Raw genomic sequence first — 21,240 nt, 5'->3', positions numbered from 1 at the left:
GGAAAGTTTTATTGCCAGGGGTGTAATGTCTCTGGTTGGAGGGGAGGCATATTTCTGATCACAGGGGGTTTATCTCAGGGTTGGAATGTTTCTAGTCGGAAGTGTCATTTGTGGTTTATGGTCATGCTGACATTAGTCATTAGGCTGATGTTTCTGGGGCTGGATTTAGGCGGTTTTTAATCAAGGGAAACTTAAAATGGCAGTGCTTGTCCAAGATGGTGATGCTCTTGCTCTGTCAGAAACTAGCATGGGCCAGATCCTGTAAGACTTTGTTAGCCAAGAAAGGAATTGAAAGTTTATTCTAAACGCAATATAAGGTATTACAAAGTTTTTAATAGGGGAGAGACACCCAGAGTTTACTTTTTTAAAAAAAATGTCTTGTCCTTGAAAAGAATGGGTCTTAAAGAGGCCAAAGCAGACGTAAGGGAGATTAGGAGATTTATAGGCCAGGTGAGAGACAGTCATGAAATTTAATTTAATTTCCAGTGATCTCAACATTTCTAAAATCCATTAGGTCAGAGTCCTGATGCTGTTTCTGCCTTTGTTGAAACATGTGGATTTCTCCTAATTACTAGGAAAAATAAAATGGAGGATTTTCTTTTGTAACCTGGGGGAAAACAAATGGCTGAAAAGGTAGGGCCCATCTTTATTTTTTTTCCCTCCATTACGCTACACTGACAGCCCCACCTTGTCTGTCTATTCTTAAAGTCAATTCTGAGGACAGAAAATGAAATTATACGCAGATACTTATTCTTTAGTGTAAGATTTGAAAAGATAGAGGTTGAAAGCTCAGAAATCAAGAGGATGTTTCACCAAAAGAAACAAATCAGGAGACGAGTTCCAACTCAAAGCTCTGTCATTAGTGATGCAACCAAATCAAGGTTCCTTATCACCACTGAGTCTCCGCTTCCTCATACATAAAACAAAGCAATTTAACTAGCCTACACCTAAAGTAGTTAAGCCTAAATTACACTTTAACATGCACATACCAGTAGGACGGAAGCTGGAAGGGGAAATCAAATGACTTTTTATGAAAACCTAACAGAGTCAGCGGCTCAACCCAAATGAAATTAGACACACACACACACCAGCTGAATAATTCTGAAAGTGGTTGATACAGATACCAAGAATGCTTCCCTAAGAAACCTTGGCCTTCTCAGAGTGTGAAAACGGAAACACTGCCACCTGCTCAACCTCGAATTCCGTTTCTCTTAAGCTATTTTGAACCTGTGTAGTATTAAATAATGATTCATATGTTCCTAATCAGAGTTTAAGAACTAGATAGCAAATAAATTTTTTAAAAGATCTGAGGCAATATCCTAAAGTTAAGCTAACACCTTAATTTTAATGAAAGCAAGATTTCAAGATACATAGGGCTACTTTTTAAAAGGAAATACGCCAAAAAGAGAAAAAGTACTATTTTAACAAAGTAGGACCATTGTTTTAAAATGCTAATTGAGTACTTTTTGAGTGTTTACAGCCCTCATAATGATTAACTGAAACAGCTGCTTGGTACTGCTAATTTAGATGAACTCTGGGCCCAACTCTCCCAATTGAACATGTATTAACAGAGCCCGAAATAAATCCTCCCAACTCACCTTAGCAAGACAGTCATTGTGGTCTCTTGTGCTAGCTACAATTATTTGCAGTACAATTAATACAAAGTGAGAAAAAATTAGGATTGAGATCCAGCTCTGCTGTGTCCCCAGTTCCTGGATTCTTTTTAAAACTGTGTTTTTTAACAGTTTTACTGAGATGTAATCCATTTACCATACAATTCAGTGCTTCTGTTAGATTTACAGTTGTGCAACTGTCATCAAAATCTAATTTTAGAAGTTTTGTTCCTCCCTAAAAGAAACTCACATACTCAGTAGCAGCTAATCAACTTTATGTCTCTAAAGACTTGCCTATTCTGAAGCTGGAAACCATCATTCTAAGCAAACTATCACAAGGACAGAAAACCAAACACCGCATGTTCTCACTCATAGCTGGGAGTTGAACAATGAGAACACATGGACACAGGACACAAGGTGGGGGACATCGCACACCGGGGCCTGTCGGGGGCTGAGGGGCTGGGGGAGGGATAGCATTAGGAGAAATACCTAATGTAAGTGACAAGTTGATGGGTGCAGCAAACCAACATGGCACGTGTATACCTATGTAACAAACCTGCACCTTGTGCACATGTACCTTAGGACTTAAAGTATAATAAAAATAAATAAAATAAAAAATAAAAAAGACTTGCCTATTCTGGACAGTTCATATAAATGGAGTCATACAATACATGGTCTCTTGTGTCTCACTTCGTTCATTTAGCATGTGTTAAAGGATCATCCATGTTGAAGCATGTATCAGTACTTCATTTATTTTTTATTGCCGAATAACAATTCCATTCTATGTATATAGCACAGTTTATTGGCCAACTTATCAGTTGACAGACAATTCAGTTGTTTCTATTTTTTGGCTATTATGAATAATACTGCTTTGAACATTCCTATACAAATTTTGTGTGGATGTTGCTGATTCTTTTTAATACTCTAAAAAATAGAAGACGTTCTATTTATCCCATTTACAGAGTTCATGTTTCTCCTCCTAGCACCGTTCCTTTGCTTCCAGGATTTGTCTTTTTTGCCTGCTGGTTGAAGTATGTGCACTCTATCTCCAGAGGGCTGCCATTTCTACTGCATCTGACCATGCCACTCCCCTGCTTACAACCCTTCGGTAGCTTCTCATGGTTTTCCTCATAATCTGCTTTTCTCCTTTGCTCTCATATCATTCTCCCTTTCAGACTGTCCCCTTTTCAGTTCCTCAAAATAGGACCAGACCCTGCCTGCCTCATCACCTTCCACAGGCTGTTTCTTCAGGATCCAATATTCTTTCTCTGTCCATCCCTGTTAAAAGCTGAATGCCCAAGAATCCTTCAGCTTTCAACTCTGCTGTCACTTCCTCAGGAACTCTTGTCCTAACTCCCCAGACTAAGTAAATCCCCTTTATTTAGGATTCCCTACTTTTTCTTCAACACATTTATCAACTTATAACAATTTTTATTTGTGTGGTTACCTGGTTAATGTCTGTCTCCCTCCTCCACTAAACTGTAAGGTCCATGAGCAAGGGCTGTTTCTGTTTTTGCTTAGGAGTTCCTAAGGCACATAGTAGGTACTCAATAACTATTCAAAAAAAGGGAAGGGGGGAAGGAGGGTGTCTCACCAGACTATTCTTTATTCTCTTTAATTTGTATTGCCAGGAGTCCTCAGTAAAGTCCTGATAAACGTTATAAGCCAAATCTGTGCTATGTTAAGGGAAATTAATGTCAAGGCATGTCCCATGCTTGGGATGGTACAGCAGGGGGAAAACAGGTGTCCCCTGCTCATGCTCCTCACAGAAATGGGGTGGGGAGAGGAGAGACCAGTGGTGTACAGAGGAGCCAGGGCAGCAGGGTGGCAAGTCAGGGAACACAGCCTGTGTACAAGGGCACCCAAGAGGGTGCCTAGGAACCCCTGTGTGTCTCCTAGGGACATTTTAGTGGACTAATTTCCAGCAATCAAATTGGTGGTGTCTCCTCCACTGTAATTTTGTAAGTTAATGGAAATATTTCTTTCATTTTTAGACATACTGTAATAGAAACAAGACATTTGGGTTTTAGGCACATGAAAGAATTATGACCCAGCAAGGTTGAATGATTTATTCTAGATCACATGGGACACTAAATGGAATAGTTCAGACTAAAATTAGCTAGTTCGGTCTGGTCCTACCTTTCAACAAAACTAAGCCTAATACACAAAGCTAGCCTCTCTGCTTAATACCCTTGGTGACCTTCTGACTACAAAGGCAGGCATCATCTTTCCCCAGGAGCTTTGGAGCTTTACAGTAGCAGCCTCTGACAGCCAAGAGCAGATTCCATGTCGCTTCCTGTTTGAAAACTTGAGTCTCCCTTTGGCCCACTTGCTGAATTCCTGCCTGAGTGATATTTCCTGCCTGAGTGATGGTCCCAGCTGGTGGCTCACTTGTAAAAGTGAGATGTCAAGTCCTTCTTTTCTACATTGTTCAGTTTTGGGATTTTGTTTTTTATGATTATGAATTAATACACACATTATATAGAACATTAGAAAATACAAGAAAAAATAATGGAGCAGACCAGTTATTTGGTGGTTGCTTTACATGTATTATTTAACTTATTATTATTTTGTGTTTGTTTGGAGACAGAGTCTCTGTCACCCAAACTGTAGTGCAGTGATCATAGCTCAGTGTAGTCTTGAGCTCCTAGGCTCAAGTGATCCTCCACACTTACCTCCAGTGTAGCTAGGACTACAGGTGTGCACCACTGCATCTGGCTATTTTTTAAAATTTTTTGTAGAGACAGAGTCTTGCTATGTTGCCCAGGCTGGTCTTGAACTCCTGGGCTCAAGCCTCCCAAAGAGCTGGGATTATAGGCACGAGACACTGCATCCAGCCAAATTTATTAATACTTAATAAACCAATGTATTAATAAAACATTCTGAAAGGGGAAAAATGTGGAAATTACAGTTTCATCAGCCATTTAAATATGTAAAGTTGCTTTTTAAGTTCAATAGGTGAAATACCTCTTTCATGCCTTTGGTTTGAATGCATAGATATTATATCACAGTCTACTATATAGTTTATAATGTACATACTGTCAACCTTAATGAGATTCAGAAAATATGATTCAGTATGGAGTTTATTTGAGCATAAAGCTTGAGGATGACAACCTGGGAACAACAATTCCAGATGAATGGGGTCAGCATTCCAAAGTGGACAAGTTAAGGTTTCACTTATATAGTCTCAGAGAGAGAAATTTTAGCAGGATTATCACATTTTCCACAGGAGACCAGTGTATTACAGCAATTTGATTGGTTATAGATTGCTACATTCCAAGGAAGATGATTTTATTACTCTGTGAGGAGGAGTAGTGATCTGAGAGGGTCTTATATCTGGTGCCTTTTGATCTTACTAATTATTTACAGAAAAAAAAACAGCAGAAGTTGCAGCTGCATGCCATGTGACTCAGGCTACTGAGCCATGTTCTTCTCAAGGCACAGAATAATGTAAAGTTCCAACAGCTTTAAGTTTAAATGATTTAATTTCACAGCACTTACCTAATTATTTTGTAGCAAGTGTTTTTATAAGGATAGAGACACATCTTAACCACTGTTAAAATTATACCTAGTGATATTTTAATACACAGTGGCACTCATTAAATGCTCAATTCTAAAATCATAGAATCCTAACTATACTAATTAGTAAATATAGTACAAATGATAATTCAGAAGTGCCAATCCAAATTAAACACTTCTTAAACAGCAAAATCAATCTGAGTCCTACTGTATATTTTACTCAAATATAATGATTCTTCTGATTTAAATCATAGCTAATTACTGAATTATAATACTTCTAATACGTAAAACATAGATGTACCTTCTTTTAAGAAAATGTAATATGTACTTGCCCAAAGTTCAAAAACAAGTAATTATGCCTAAATGTAACTACTTGATAAGATAAAAGAGTTTGTTTAAATATCATTGCTCTGCTGATTTTAATTGACCTGTTTATAGTTAAATTAGAAGTGCAAGGTGTTATAAAAAGCTTATGTTACAGACATTACAAGTTCAAAGAAGCATGAATGTTATCAAGCATTTCAAAAGCATTTAGCATAAGTAAATAACAAATAGTTTAATTTACCATATAAAATTTATACACAACTTTTAAAAATTGTCTTTCGCAAAAAGTGAGATAGACTTCCTCTTCATGTGAGCCAATAGCATACATGCTTACCGCTTTAAAAAAGATGTGAGATGACTTCCCCTGGATTATATATCTAAAGGACAAGGTCAGCTTTTGGAATATTGTCCTAACTTTATGACAAGATAAAACAGATCCTAGAACAAGTATTTCTGGGTCTGTCATTCCTGTTGCTTAGCTGCTTTGCTTGAAAAATGAAACATTAATTCAAAGTGTCAATCAGAGCATCCTTATTCATTAGTTAGCTCACATGAAATTTAGCAGAAGTATCCTTATGAGATTAGATCTTTAAAGGAGGTAATAGTCATGCATATGAAACATGAATATTATTAATACATGCCTACATATGGTACAGAAAGTCATTAAACACTGGGATAAAAATCTAGGCTGAAAAGTGGTAGAACTTTTAAGACTCCCGAATGCCTCCTAGCCCAGGCTGTAGGAAATCCTTGCTCTATTTGCGATTTTAAGCCACTAAACTATGTTAGAGATATCTAGTGTGTGCCCTTAACTAGTTTTGATCCCAATTTATTTTGGATTGCCCAAAGTCATCTTGAACAGATTTGTTCAAGAGGCTGTACTTAGTGTCTGTCTTTTTTTAGATGGTCAGTAGCTATTCTGAAATTGCATATAAACTCCTGATTAAAGTAATATCTGCAGTAAAATAAGTTCTGATAAAATATCATACTAATTTTCATATATGGTTTGAGGAAATGGCATTTCTTTTCTGTGAAAGAGAAGCCAACATTTATGAGGTGCTTCTTGGGTTTCAGTGTCAAACCCTATGCTCCTCAAAGTTTAATATTTGTCTATATTTTTGTAACTTTAAAAAAATTATCATGAACACTTCTTGCTCATTTTACTCTTTATGTAATTCTAAGCATTCTCACTTAAGTTCCAGGGAGGAATAAAATCCTCCAGTGAAGTCCACTGAAATGTATACTATCCTGTCTGTTTCTTGATGATTACTACCTTTCCACATCAGCCTCCACTGAAGTACCCATATTTCTGCCTGGTCTCTAGCTACATGGTCAGTGCAGCTCTCTGCTACAGCATCCGCTCATTAAGATATGACTGGACAATGCCATCCTACAAACAGAGAGCCCTCTCTACAGAAATGATGCTTGATTCTTAGATATCATACAGAATCTATATTCCAGCCCCTTCTGCCAGGACATGGCAAATGCTTTCTCTCCTTGTTCTCAGTAATCTAATTTACCATCTCCATTGGGGACTGGGTTTTGTAATACCATAGTGTTTTCTTCTATGATCCAGCTTCTACTGTACCTTCTCATTTCTCACCCAGGAATGGCAATAATATATTAAGAGATCTAGCAAATCCTCTGCTTGCCCTCAGACAGAAGTGTCTTTCAAATGACCTACATGTTATAGAAAATTGTCATGAATCCTGCCCTCTGTTCATTTATTCATTTTGGCCAACACAAGGTTCTACTTTCCTTGACTCATGACTTCTAACAACTCTAGGTCAAAAAATGAAAGTAGTGGAATACAACGATGTACAAAATATACACAAGAACAAACACCTACTGGGAAAAGCCAAAGGTTTTCTGTGATCCCTGCCAAACATTCAGTTCCCCTGGGCCACCTTGATAATTTCCTCACTAAGCTCCCTTCTTCTCAGTAATATAATACCACTTTCAGAGCTGTTCCAAGAACCAGTGGCTCACTTCCACCTATGCCAGGGAACCTCCAGAGGAGTCACTTGGATAGTAATATTGGTCCACAAAGCCATGAACAAAATTGCTGTGGTCTGAGGACCCTTCTGTATTTCTGTTTAGGGTGATTTTACATTCTATTTTGACTGGTACAATCACAGTTGCTGCCTGTTGTTAGCGCCTCTTTTATTTTTCAAAAATATCTCAGTTTAGAAAAGAAAGTATTTGGATACCCTGTTTATATCCTGCCTTAGGTAGAACCTCTTCTCTACCTGTCAGTCAAAATGGACCTGTCCTGGGATACGACCCCCAAACTACTAGCTGGGCAGAAATAATCAGCCAACCCCTAAAGCTGTAATATATTTTCAATGTGGAGTCCTAATTCGGGAAAAGGAATCAGACCGCAGGATCATGGGAAAGCAAAAAGAAAAAGCAGATAAGTTATAAGTCTGCCTTTCTTCATGGTCCAGGACACACAGCCCTCTTGCACATTTAACTCACAATCTTCCTGTGCCCAGCTATCACCAGACCCTTGGCTGATAGAAAAATGCAAATTAGCTCACTGAAACCTTAGTGTTATCAGTACTGCACAAAGCCCTCTTCACATAACAGAAGCACCATCCCATAAAATCTCCAGCAGGCCTTTGTCTCCTTGCAGTCAGCTCCTCTCTTGCTGACCTGCCCATTACTTCCTTGAAACATACTTTCATACTTTCTCTAATAAATCTGTCTTTCTTTACTTACAATTGTCTTGGTGTATTAGTCCATTTTCACACTGCTGATAAAGACATGCCCAAGACTGGAAGAAAAAGAGATTTAATGGACTTACAGCTCCACATGGCTGGGGAGGTCTCACAATCATGGCGGAAGGCAAGGAGGAGCAAATCACATCTTACGTGGATGGCGGCAGGCAAAGAGGGAGAATTTGTGCAGGGAAATTCCCATTTTTAAAACCATCAGATCTCATGAGACTTATTAGTATCATGAGAACAGCATGTGAAAGACCCACCCGCATGATTCAAACATCTCCCTCTAAGTCCCTCCCACAACACGTGGGAATTATGGAAGCTACAAGATGAGATTTGGGTGAGGACACAGAGCCAACCCATATCACTTGGTAAATTCTTATTACCACTTACACAACATCAGCCTCAGATAGTCACTATCTGCAACATTCAGTGCCACCCTTCCCACTACCAAGATAACTAACTGATCGTTTCTTCTTCCTGTCAGCTAACTTGCCTATTTAAATGTCATCCATTCTCATCTCGGAACACAAAATGTGCATTAACTACATTTTCTAACCAAGGTACTTCTTGGGCCTACTTATGTTTGCAGCTGTAGAATATGTTGAAGAATTCTAAGCCACCAAGAATAACTGACAAGTTTTCTCAAGGATGTTAAGACCTTCAAACGATATGTCAACAGTGGTACCCAGGGACAACCCTAAAGGAATGTTACTAGTCTCAGTGACATCTTGATAATTTCTCTATATATAACTCTTAACAAATCCAAATGTTACTGTTCTCATCTCCTCATCATGACCATCGTGTATGTAACACATAATTACAACTCCTAATGCTTTCAAATTCCAGAGTGTACTTCATTAGTCCCTCCTTCATCCTGCCAAATTCAACTCCTATTCTTCATACTTTATATTTGGGAATATGTAGTTTATGTCACCTCAGACTCTCACTCCACTGGAAATAAATCCAATACTTTAATAAACGGAATACAAGAACAAAAACAAATACTGAGAGCCTGCCACCTCATCTCTGCCTGCCATTGGGATCTTTGGCCACTGCCCTACAGGGAAGATGCAGAGACCCATAGTGCTGGGATTTCTACTGCCATTTGGTCCCTAGAAAACTCATTAGTGCAGTTGGAGGGAGTAGCATTGCCTCCTGTCCCAAGGATCTGACTCTCCTTGAGAATTCTTGAAAAGACATTTGAGAGGAAGCCTATATGGGATACATTTCCCTAGTCTCTGACTCTGGCCATACACATTACTCCTGTTTTACACATTATCTTTGGTTCTTCATAACCAACTTGACCAATATGCCACTTGAAGGCAGGTAGCGACTGTGCCTTATTGACTCCCAAGGGTCTGCCACAAAATCAAATAATTGTTATCAACTGTTATCAACAGGCACATTTCTGCTGTTCCACAATATCTTTTAATTCTTTCTTTTCATATGGTTTCTTGAGGCTTGGCCTGAGGAATAGGGACAAAATAGCAGTGAAGGTCTGGCTTGGAGTCAGCAGCCTTGACAATGGGGTACTTAGGTTGGGTACGATCCAGTTACTAAAGAGTCTAAATCAAGCATGAGCTGTGGTCTCTAATAGGGAAATAAATAGAGGGGTCCCAGAAACAAGCAAGAAGCCAACCTAGCATAGAACCAGAGGAAAATCTTCAGATAGCAGGAGGGCCAAGCTGTTCAAAGCAGAACTACTCAGGTAACCTAAGACAAAAGAATTGCTAGAGGTGTTGCATTTTATAAGGCAAGTAGCTTGGGAACATGACTTCCTGTGTGCTCACTTAAAAGACTCCTGAGGCCACTATCACCTCCAAAACAGAGGGTTATAGTTCCAAGAAGTACTTTATCTCTAGGTCTGAGTGAGGAAAGGTAATGAAAGACAGCTGTGTCCTAACACGTTTTCTATTTCAAGAGCCTGGATCTCCAGTGCTTAATTTGATCAGTCTGACACAGGTTAGGAAGGAAATAAGGAAGCTTAGCAAGTGCTGAAAGCTGTAAATTTTCATCTTGGCTTAGGCCCTCTGTTACATTCATCTACTAGATTGGAACAGGTTTTAGGCAAGAGAGCTAGGTGGAAATTCAGTCTGGAGCTCAGAGTTCCATGTTCCAGAGACAGTTCATGCATGCACCAGGTGTCAAAGGATCAAACACCAAGTATAAGAGATGATCCAAAAAGCTAATAAAATATAGCATTAGAGAATCAGGAGATACTCAGAAATCCAGCCTGACAATGGGCAGGCACTAAGAAAGTTTATCAACAAATAAAATGGCCTCTATCCATGTGGGTGTGGGAGCAGGACACCACAGGGGACAGGGATGGCCAGGACTAGTACTCGGTATATATACTACTGTTGCAGAATTTTTGCCCCTTAGTTCAGCTAAATTCAGGTTCTTATCTCACAACCAGGAAAACTTAGGCACGCAGACACATTGAAGGGTGGGGAATGGAATTTATTGGGCAAAAAGGAAAAAAGAAAAAACTCTCAGCAAAGTGAGAGGGGTTCCTGCCAACGGCTCCTGTCTCACAGATTGAATACCAGGCCACCCCACAGGAGCTGAAGAGCCCAGGCTCCTTCCCCTTGCACAAGGCAGAAACTTCTCAGTGGCTCCACCCCATTCTCCCAGTGGCAGGTGGGCTGGAGATTCTCCAGGGATTCTCCCTCTTACCTGCTTCCTGCATCTATCAATACCAGTGACCAGTACTCAGTCAACTCCTTAGTTACCAAGGACCTCAGATTCAACGAAAAGAGAGAACTCAAGTCTAATAAATTAGGAAACCATGTTTTCAGAACGGGGGCATAAGATTAAAGCTAGAGGCCACGGTAGGATATTTTGTGTATTCTGAAGAGGTTTTGAGCCTAGAACCTGGCTCAGGTTGTTCTGCAGGGAGAAAATGAAGGCAGAGGTCAGAACTAGTTAGGATATTGTTTTAAATTATAAAATATTTAAAATAAATGGAAAATAGGCCAGGTGTGGTGACTCACACTTGTAATCCCAACACTTTGGGAGGCCAAGGCAGGTGGATCATCTGAGGTCAGGAGTTCGAGACCAGCCTGGCCAACATGGTGAAACCCTATCTCTACTAAAAATACAAAAATTAGCCAGGCTTGTTGGCGTGTGCCTGTAATCCCAGCTACCTGGGAGACTGAGGCAGGAGAATTGCTTGAATCCGGGAGGCAGAGCCTGCAGTGAGCCAAGATCATGCCACTGCACTCCAGCCTGGGTCACAGAGACTCCATCTCAAATAAATAAATAAATAAATAAATAAATAAATAAATAAATAAATAAAAACAGGTGTTTTATTTTAAGAAGTAAAACGTTCCAGGGAGAGCTAAAGCCCCTTTCTCAGAGTCCCTTTTCTCTTCCTTTCTCTTCATAGGAACCCACCATCCTGAAATTGATGCATATAATTACCATGAATGTTTTTATACTTTTACTACATGTATATGAATCCATAAACAAGACATACTGTTGTTTGAGTGTTTACAATTTTTACAAAAATGGTATAATGTAATATACAGTTTTACAGCCTGCTTATTTTTTCACTCAACATTGTTCTTGGAATTTATTCATACTGATTGGTCATATTGATTTCATTCACTCAGTTGAATTAATAAATGACTTTATTCATTCTCCTATTATTCAGTGCCTCTCGTATTCATTAATACAATCTTACAATAAGCATTCTTTCAAGTACCTCTTTGTGCCTATATATATATACTAGTAGCAGGACTGTTGGGTCACAAACTAGATGCATCTTTAACTTATTAGGTATTACAAAATAGGTCTCCAGGTAGTTGTACTGATTTAAACTCCTATCTACAGTGTGTACAAATTCCCATTTCTACTCATCCCTGCCAAAATTACACAGTTTTGCCAGTCCAAGGGACCTAAAATGATATCTCATTTCCCTGCATTTCTCTGACTGCTAGTACTACTGAACATATTGTTCGATGTTTATTGATTCCTAAATTTCTTTTCTGGGAATTCCCTGTTCATACAATCGTCCATTTTTCAAATGGGTTGTTTGGTTTTCTAAAAATTTACTTGTATGAATATATACAGATAGCAAAGTGGCACACAAAAAAGATGCTCAATATCATTAGTCATTAAGGAAATGCAAAATAAAACCATGTGAGATACCACCACTCTCCTATTAGAACTTCCATAAAAATGACAATACCAAGTGTTGGCTAGAATGGAAGCAATGAAAACAAATACTCATATATCGATGGTAGTAATGAAAATGGCACAGTCACTTTGGAAAATAGTTTGGCAGTTTCTACCTACCATATGACCCAGCAGTCCTGTGGTGTTTTCCTGAAAGGAAAATACATGTTCATACAAAAATGTATACAAGTTTTTATTGTGGTTTTATTTGTAATCACCCCAAACTGGGAACATTCCAGTGTCTTTCACCTGGTGAATGGATAAACAAACTATACATCCATATAATGGAATGCAACTTAGCAACAAAGAGGAAAAACTGTAGATATAATCAATATTTGTATATTAAAGAAGCCAGACTATAAAAGCTGCTTATATATGATTCCATTTAAATGACATTTTGAAAAGGCAAAAATACAGGAATAGAAAATAGATCAGTGATTGCCAAGGGCTGAAGTGTGAGAGGGATTGATTACCTAGAGGCCCTACAGACCTTTCTGTAAGATGAAACAAATGTTATATGCATTAATTATAGTGATGGTTGCAAAATTGAATGCATGTATTAAAATTCATACAGCTGTTGTAAAAAGGATGAGTTTTCTTGCTTGTAAATTACACCTCAATAAGCTTGACTTAAAACATAAAGTAAGTGACTTTAGGAGCTTGTATGCATGTTGGATGCTAATCCTTGATGGCTTGTATGTTTAAAAATATTTTTACAGTCCACGGCCTGTCTTTTTAACTTTTATATGTTGTTTATTATTGAATAAAGCTTTTGCATTTTTTTAGTCAGATTTATCAGTTTTCTTAAATTATATACATGTTTATTTTCATTATAAATTTACTTAAATCACTTTGGACTCAGCATGATCTTTTTACCCATTCATCAAACTGTTCTGGTGTGAGATAGCCAAGTTCAATAGCAGTTTCCTTTAAGGTTGATCCATTTTTGTGTGCTGTCTTAGCAATTTTTGCTGCCTTGTCATACCCTATATGAGGATTGAGAGCTGTCACCAACATTTGAGACTCATTCATCAGCTTGTTGATCCTTTTTGTATTGGCCTGGATTCCCACCACACAGTTTTCTGTAAAGGAAACTGAAGCATCCCCCAGCAGCCTGGCTGAGTGTAACACATTTTTAATCATCATTGGCTTGAAAACATTCAACTCAAAATGTCCATTGCTGCCTCCAACTGTTACAGCAACATGATTCCCCATGACTTGGGCTGCACTCAAGGTCATTGCTTCACACTGAGTAGGGTTCACCTTGCCTGGCATGATACTACTTCCTGGTTCATTTTCAGGCAAGATCAGTTCTCCCAGACCTGATCAAGGGCCAGAACCCAGAAAACGAATATTATTTGCTACCATCATCAGACTGCAGGCAGTAGTGTTCATGGCTCCACTGAGCTCAACCAGAGCGTCATGAGCAGCCAGAGCTTCGAATTTATTTGGAGCAGTGACAAAAGGCAAGCCTGTACGTGCAGCCAATTTTGCAGCAACCTTCTCTATCAGTCTCTTTTCTTAAGATAAAAATGGGCTGCCCTTTTTATATATTACTTAAAATAATCTTTCCCTAACCCAGTGACAGAGAAAATATTCCCTTATATTTTCTTCTGAGAAGTTCGCAGTTTGCTTCCCACATGTCATTCATTTATTAGGAACTCATTTGGAATATGGTATGAAGAAGGGACTTAATATTTTTTCTTTTTTCATATGAGCATCTAATTATTCCAACATCATTTGCTGAATAACGTTTTTCTTTTCTTAATTTTTAACCATCAACTTTCTTAAAGTCTAAGGAACATGGCTGACATTGCCCAAAGTTTTCTGTCTTCACATTTTGTCCTCTACAATAATATAATGACATTTTACAAGCCAAAAACCTTGTTATTTCTGTATCTCAGAACACTCAAACAGATTAGGGGCTGTGTTGGAATTCATTGTTTCATTTGCCTTCTGAGAGATAGCACTGACAGCAAATCAAATGTTTATTATATGTTCTCTTTTAAGGTAAAAATTCTAGGAAATAACTAGAACTGAAAGTCTCCCCATTTAAGCTGGTTTTTTAAAAAATTCTTATTCAATTAAAAAAATCTCCATTCATTCTCATAAAATATAAACAATCTATCAAGTATTCTGCAACATATATTGAGCATTCATAATGTACAAAAGATTAATAGCATGGTTAAAAGATATGTTCCCTAAACAATACTGCACACTAGATTATTTAGACTACCACAGTCTAATAGAAATATAATGTATGCCATTATATAATATTAAATTTTCTAGTACTCTCAGTAAAAAAGCTAAAAGAAACACGCAAAAATAATAGATTTTATTTACCCCAATATATACAAGATATTTTCAAGTCAATATACAAATTTTTGTCTAGCAATGTAAGAATCTTTTATTAATAAAAATGCCAAAAATAACACCATTGCTTTTTCTGACTATGAAAGCATCACATTCATTATTTTAAAATAAGAAACGCATAAAAATGGCAAAATCATTTGAAAATGATCTCTAATTCTATGTAGAAATCATCACGAAACATTTCATTGAACATTCATCCAGAATTTATATTAGTATATACACACATACATACACATATGTATAATTCAAAATAGGATTATAAAGCATATATACTGCCTTCAATTTAGTTTATTACTTAATACGTTATATTGTTTCCATGCCAAACACAAGGAAGGTATAACTATATAACATTCTTTTTTTTTTTTTTTTTCTGATGGAGCTTTGCTTTTGCTGCCCAGTGGAGTGTAATGGCATGATCTCGGCTCTCTATAACCTCCGCCTCCCAGGTCCAAGTGATTCTCCTGCCTCAGCCTCCCAAGTAGCTGGGATTACAGGCACCCGCCACCATGCCTGGCTAATTTTTTGTATTTTCAGTAGAGACAGGGTATCACCATGTTGGCCAGGCTGGTCTTGAACTCCTGACCTCAGGTGATCTGCCTCAGCCTCCCAAAGTGCTGGGATTACAGGCATGAGCCACCACACCTGGCCATATAGCTATTTTTTTAAGCTGCTTTGCATCCCATGAAATAAATGCATCATGATTTGTATGAACATGTCCCTATCATCTGGCATTTAGATTGTTCTCAGTATTTCACTATCTCATGCCACACTGTGATTAACATACTTATGCATACATTTTGAACATTCCTCTATTTATTTTCAAGGGATAAATTCTAACAGTGGAATTACTGAATCTTATTAGGGTAGAAAGATAATTTTAATTTATATTGCCAATTTATTTCCCCAAAATGCTACACCAATATACTCTCCCACCAGAAACATCTTAAGAGGTAATAAATTCTGGGCTTTAAGCAATTAGTATACTGTTTTTTTGGTAACCCACTCCCAATTTTGAGGCTGCCTATGTGAACAATATAACATTATTATGGGGGCATTTTACATTCTTTTTTTCATACTAAGTTGCAAAATCCAATGGGTATTTAGAAAATTCAGAGGAGCTACATTTCATATGTTCAATAGCCACATGTAGCCAGTGGCTACCATATTGAACAGTGCAGATTTGTACCAACCTTCCTTTGTAAATAACTGCAAATGCAGGATAAAACAAAATGAAGGCAAGAACCTAGAAAGTTAAGCTTATCACAGAATCAGATTTTATCTGAAGGCATTTACCACAATGGCTAAATTCAAGCGTTATTTTTATTATTCCTAGGAGCTTAGGAGAAAGATAGTCAAGCTAGTACCAACTCTTAAGTGGGGACTTTCACAGGAAATCTCCCCGCTAAGCTAAAACACCAAAGGGCAGCACCTGAAGGGTCTTAGTTCATTTAGGCTGCTATAGCAAAATACCATAGACTAGCTAGTTTATACACAAGAAACATTTCTTTTATAAAATAAATAAACACTTCTTTCATAAAATAAATAGGGAACATTAATATCACTTTCAGCTCTGGAAGCTGAGAAGTCCAAGATCAAGGCAATGGCTGATTCAGTGTCTGATGAGGTTTTGCTTCCTGATTCCTGGATGGCCTCTTCTTGCTGTGTCCTCACATGGTGGAAGGGCTAAGGGAGCTCTCTGAATCCTCTATTATAAAGGCATTAATCCCATTCATGAGGACTCCACTCTCATGGCCTAATCACTTCCCAAAGACCCCCCTGCCAATACCATTACCTTGGGGATTAGGTTTCAACATGTGAATTTTAGGGGGACACAAACTAGACTATGGTGCTCAGCATAAAGGTGAGCCAGAAATTAACCCATGCCACACCTTCACCTTCAGGGTAGAAAGCTGCCTTTAACACATTTATTAAAATCTTGTGAATCAAAGAAATTATAAAGTCAATTACAAAATGCTTGAAATTGGATAATAATGAGACTACCTATTAAAAGTTGTAAGAGGCCGGTCAAGACCAACCTGGCCAACACAGTGATACCCTGTCTCTACTAAAAAATACAAAAATTAGCCGGGCATGGTGGTGGGTGCTTGTAATCCCAGCTCCTGGGGAGGCTGAGGCAGAAGAATCGCTTGAACCCGGTAGGTGGAGGTTGCAGTGAGCCGAGATCGTGCCACTGCACTCTAGCCTGAGTGACAGATCAAGACTCTGTCTCAAAAAAAAAAAAAAAAAAAGTTGTAGGATGCATGAGTCCTTCCCCAACCGACTCAGTTGCCACAGGTCTCTGCGCAATGGAAGTTAGCATATGGAATTAGCGTGCAATTGCAGGTTTAGTGTCTGGGGAGCTTACCTTCAAGCCTGAGCATCCATGGGATCCCTATTCTGTGGCTCTTTCCTGCTTCCACCATGCTGGTCTAGGATATCTCACTGAGATTCTGCCTGGACTTCCTAAGTACCAATTCATTCGCTTGGGATATAGGCTGTGTGGAGTCTCAGGCCACTTACCTCCTAAACGAATTGAAGTTGTCCCTTGGATTCCTAGACAAGCAGATGACCATCTTGAACCCATATATATCCTCTAAAAAAATAGAATAAAATTCTATTTTGAAAATGTTTAAAGAAAGCGTATGGGATGCAGCTAAAGTAGTACTTACAGAAAAATAGACAATTCTACATGCTTTTATTAGTAAAGACACTGTATTAAACACCCAACCCAAGAAGTCAGAAAAATAAAACATACCCAAAGAAAAGATTGCCACTATTACTGCACAGTTTTACAGATAATTCTACCATACATTCAAAGAACAGGTAATTCTATTCTTACACAAATTCTTTCACAGATTGGGGGAAAAAAAAGGAAAAGCTCTTTCATTATGTGACCTACTGTAACCTTGGCTCCCAAACTAGACAAAGGCAGTGTAGTATCACTTGTGACCACAGAGGTTAAGAGTTTTAAACAACATTCCAAGTGAAATACTCTCCTCACCCATTCAAAGGACATTTTTTGAAGACCAGCTAGGAACCAAGCTTTGTGCAGCGTGATGAGGACAGGATGAATAATATATGCTCTCTGTTCTCAAGCAAAAGCTAATTAAATGGAAAGATAACTGTGTTAATAATTATGATGCAATATAATTGCTTTAGTGGGGGTATGTAATGGGAACACGCTGTAATGGGAATAGAGATGAAAATATCTAAGTATTATACACTCTTGGTGAGTTTTGAAAGGTTCTGTTGAGGGTCCCCGTGAGACTTTACGGATGAGCAGAAGGTTCACAGGTGAATACGAGGTGGTAGTGGAGGTGGAGAGGATGGGAGGGATATAATGCAGGGTGATGCATGTGTTCGCAGGTGTGCGTATCTGTATGTAGTGTGTGGAGGATGAAAAATGGACAAGGATGAGAAATCAGAGGAGAGCTTGGAAGCGTTCCTTTCATTTGACACAATACACAGAGGGAAGAAGTGATTTCAGTTAATACCGAAGGGTTGAAGTTATCAGAGACTGCAGAACAGACATGAGTGGGTATAAAAGGAATACAGATATAAAATAAATAAATAAATATTTTCAGACAGGGACTCAATTGATCCTCCCACCTCAGACTCCCAAGTAGCTGGGACTACAGGCACCATGTCACCATGCCCAAGTAATTTTTGTATTTTCAGTACAGATGGTGTTTCGCCATGTTGCCTACGCTGGTCTTGAACTCCTGGGCTCAAGTGATATGCCCACCACAGCCTCACGAAGTGTCGAGATTACAGGTGTGAGCCACTGTGCCCGGCCAATACAAATATTTAAATTCACAGAGCTTTACAGTAAATTTTTCACTAATCTCGGTTTTTAACTTTTAATTTTTATTTGTGCCTTTTTTTACCCATTTTATTCTTTCAGTATATTAAAGTTCATATATAAAGTCTATCAAGATAATTTCTATCTTGATGAAAATAGAGACCAAATTTTACTTTTAAAATTAAGATTACTGCAGGCCAAAACAGCATTAAACATATTGCCAGCATGCTGTAATCACTTTCAAATCAGCCAATATGCTTTAATAATATCATTTCCCATTGAAATTGCATAGCTCATCAAATCATAATTAAGCTAGAGTCCTACATATTAGTGTTTTTTGTTGGTTGAAAATTTGTTATCATGCAGTAATGAGCTTCTAGACATTTATGCCTTTAGGCTGAACAACCTTTTATAGTAGCCATGAGATGCTTGATATTCTTATTATCACTTTAATGGGCACTGGCTTCTGTCCTTTAATTGGTTGTCACATTCTGCTGAAGTGCTGCAGGAATATGTATTGAACAAATTGTAGGAGTGAGTATTATGTTCTGTTTCAGATTTTTTGTTATTAATTTCTAATGTGACTGCACTGTAGTAAGAGTCCCCAGTTTGTATGACCCAGGTTCTTCAAAATTGTTGACAATTGTTTGTAGCCCAGAACATAGCTTTTCAAGACTTCAGTTTATTATTTGTAAAATAGGGGCTGGTGATAGCATTCAAGATCCTCTTTTCTAGTTACCTTGAAAGTTATTACCATCAAGAAATGATAAAGGTTCGAGGTGATGGACATGTTAACTACCCTGATTTGATCATTATACAATGTATACAGGTATTGAAGTATCACATTGTACCCTATAAATGTACAATTATGTGCCAATTATAAACTTTTTTTTTTTTTTTTTTTTTGAGACGGAGTCTTGCTCTGTCGCCCAGGCTGGAGTGCAGTGGTGCAATCTCGGCTCACTGCAAGCTCCGCCTCCCGGGTTCACGCCATTCTCCTGCCTCAGCCTCTCCGAGTAGCTGGGACTACAGGCGCCCGCCACCACGCCCGGCTAATTTTTTGTATTTTTAGTAGAGACGGGGTTTCACCGTGGTCTCGATCTCCTGACCTCGTGATCCGCCCGCCTCGGCCTCCCAAAGTGCTGGTATTACAAGCGTGAGCCACCGCGCCCTGCCAAACTTTTTTTTTTTTTTTTTTTAGTAGGAGCTGGAGTGGCCGGTCGTGATGGCTCAAGCCTATAATCCCAGCACTTTGGGAGGCCGAGGCGAGTGGATCACCAGGTCAGGAGATCGAGATCATCCTGGCTAATATGGTAAAGCCCCATCTCTACTAAAAATACAAAAAATTAGCTAGGTGTGGTGGCATGCGCCTGTAGTCCCAGCTACTCGGGAGGCTGACACAGGAGAATCGCTTGAACCTGAGAGGCAGAGGTTGCAGTGAGCCGAGATCGTGCCACTGCACTCTAGCCTGGGCAACAGAGCGAGACTCCATCTAAAAAAAAAAAACAAAACTGGAGCTAGAGTGAATGAGGAGGCTGAATCAAATCAGTGATCTCTAATCCTGGCCACAGGTAAGAATCATCAAAGGAGAGTGATTCAAATGGTGGTGTCCCAAACCCCTTCCCAAGAGATTCTAGTTGTGTAGGTCCAGGGTGGTTCCTGAAAACTTTTTTTTAACATAATCTGCAAATGATTCTTAGACATTCAGCTAATCATTGGAAACTGCTGAACTAGCTCTGTGGTTTTAAAAATTAATACTATGGGCTATGACCTATTAGTGTAGGGATGTGCCAACATCTGTTTTTGTAAACATTGTTTTATTGGGACCCAACCATGCCCATTCATTTACCTACCGTTTGTGGCTGCTTTCCTGCCACATCGGCATAGAGAATAATCCTGACAGAGACCACTTGTCCTGCAAAGCTGAAAATATTACTATCTGGCCCTTTACGTAAAAAGTTTGCTGACCCTTTTCATTAGGGGGTTACAAAATCAGTTTAATAGGTTGCAATCAGTATTTTTGTTTACAATCAGTATTTTTGTTTGTTTGGAGACAGAGTCTCGCTCTGGCGCCCAGGCAGGAGTGCAGTGGCATGATCTTGGCTCACTGCAACCAAGGGGGCTGGGCTCACTTCATCCTCCCAGGCTCAATTGGTCCTCCCGAGCTCAATTGGTCCTCCCACCTTAGCCTCCCTAGTAGCTGGGACTACAGGCATGCGCCACCAAGCACAGCTAATCTTTGTATTTTTTGTAGAGACTGAGTTTCTGCAAGTTGCCCAGGCTGGTCTGGAACTCCTGAGCTCAAGCCATCCACCTACCTTGGCCTCTCAACGTGCTGGGATTACGGGCATGAGCCACTGTGCCCGCCACAATCAGTAATTTTTTAAAAACAAAATAGAATAGAAAATATTAAACTATATTGCATGTACATAAGTGCTATTTTGTTAAACTTGTGATATATAAACTTATCTGCTTATATATCATGTATATATGTGTGTGTACGCACAGTCACGCATCACCTAATGGGGACACATTCTCAGATATGCATTGCTAGGTGATTTTTTTCGCTGTGTGAACATCACAGTGTACTGACACAAACCTAGATGGGATAGCCTACTACACACCTAGGCTATATGATATAGCCTGTTGCTTCTAGGCTACAAACCTGTATAGCATGTTACTGTACTGAATGCTGTAGGCAATT

Source organism: Nomascus leucogenys, chromosome 5 (assembly GCF_006542625.1).
Source record: "Nomascus leucogenys isolate Asia chromosome 5, Asia_NLE_v1, whole genome shotgun sequence".
Taxonomy (NCBI): Eukaryota; Metazoa; Chordata; class Mammalia; order Primates; family Hylobatidae; genus Nomascus; species Nomascus leucogenys.
The sequence above is the reverse complement of the archived record's forward strand: the minus strand, read 5'-3'. Positions refer to the sequence as shown.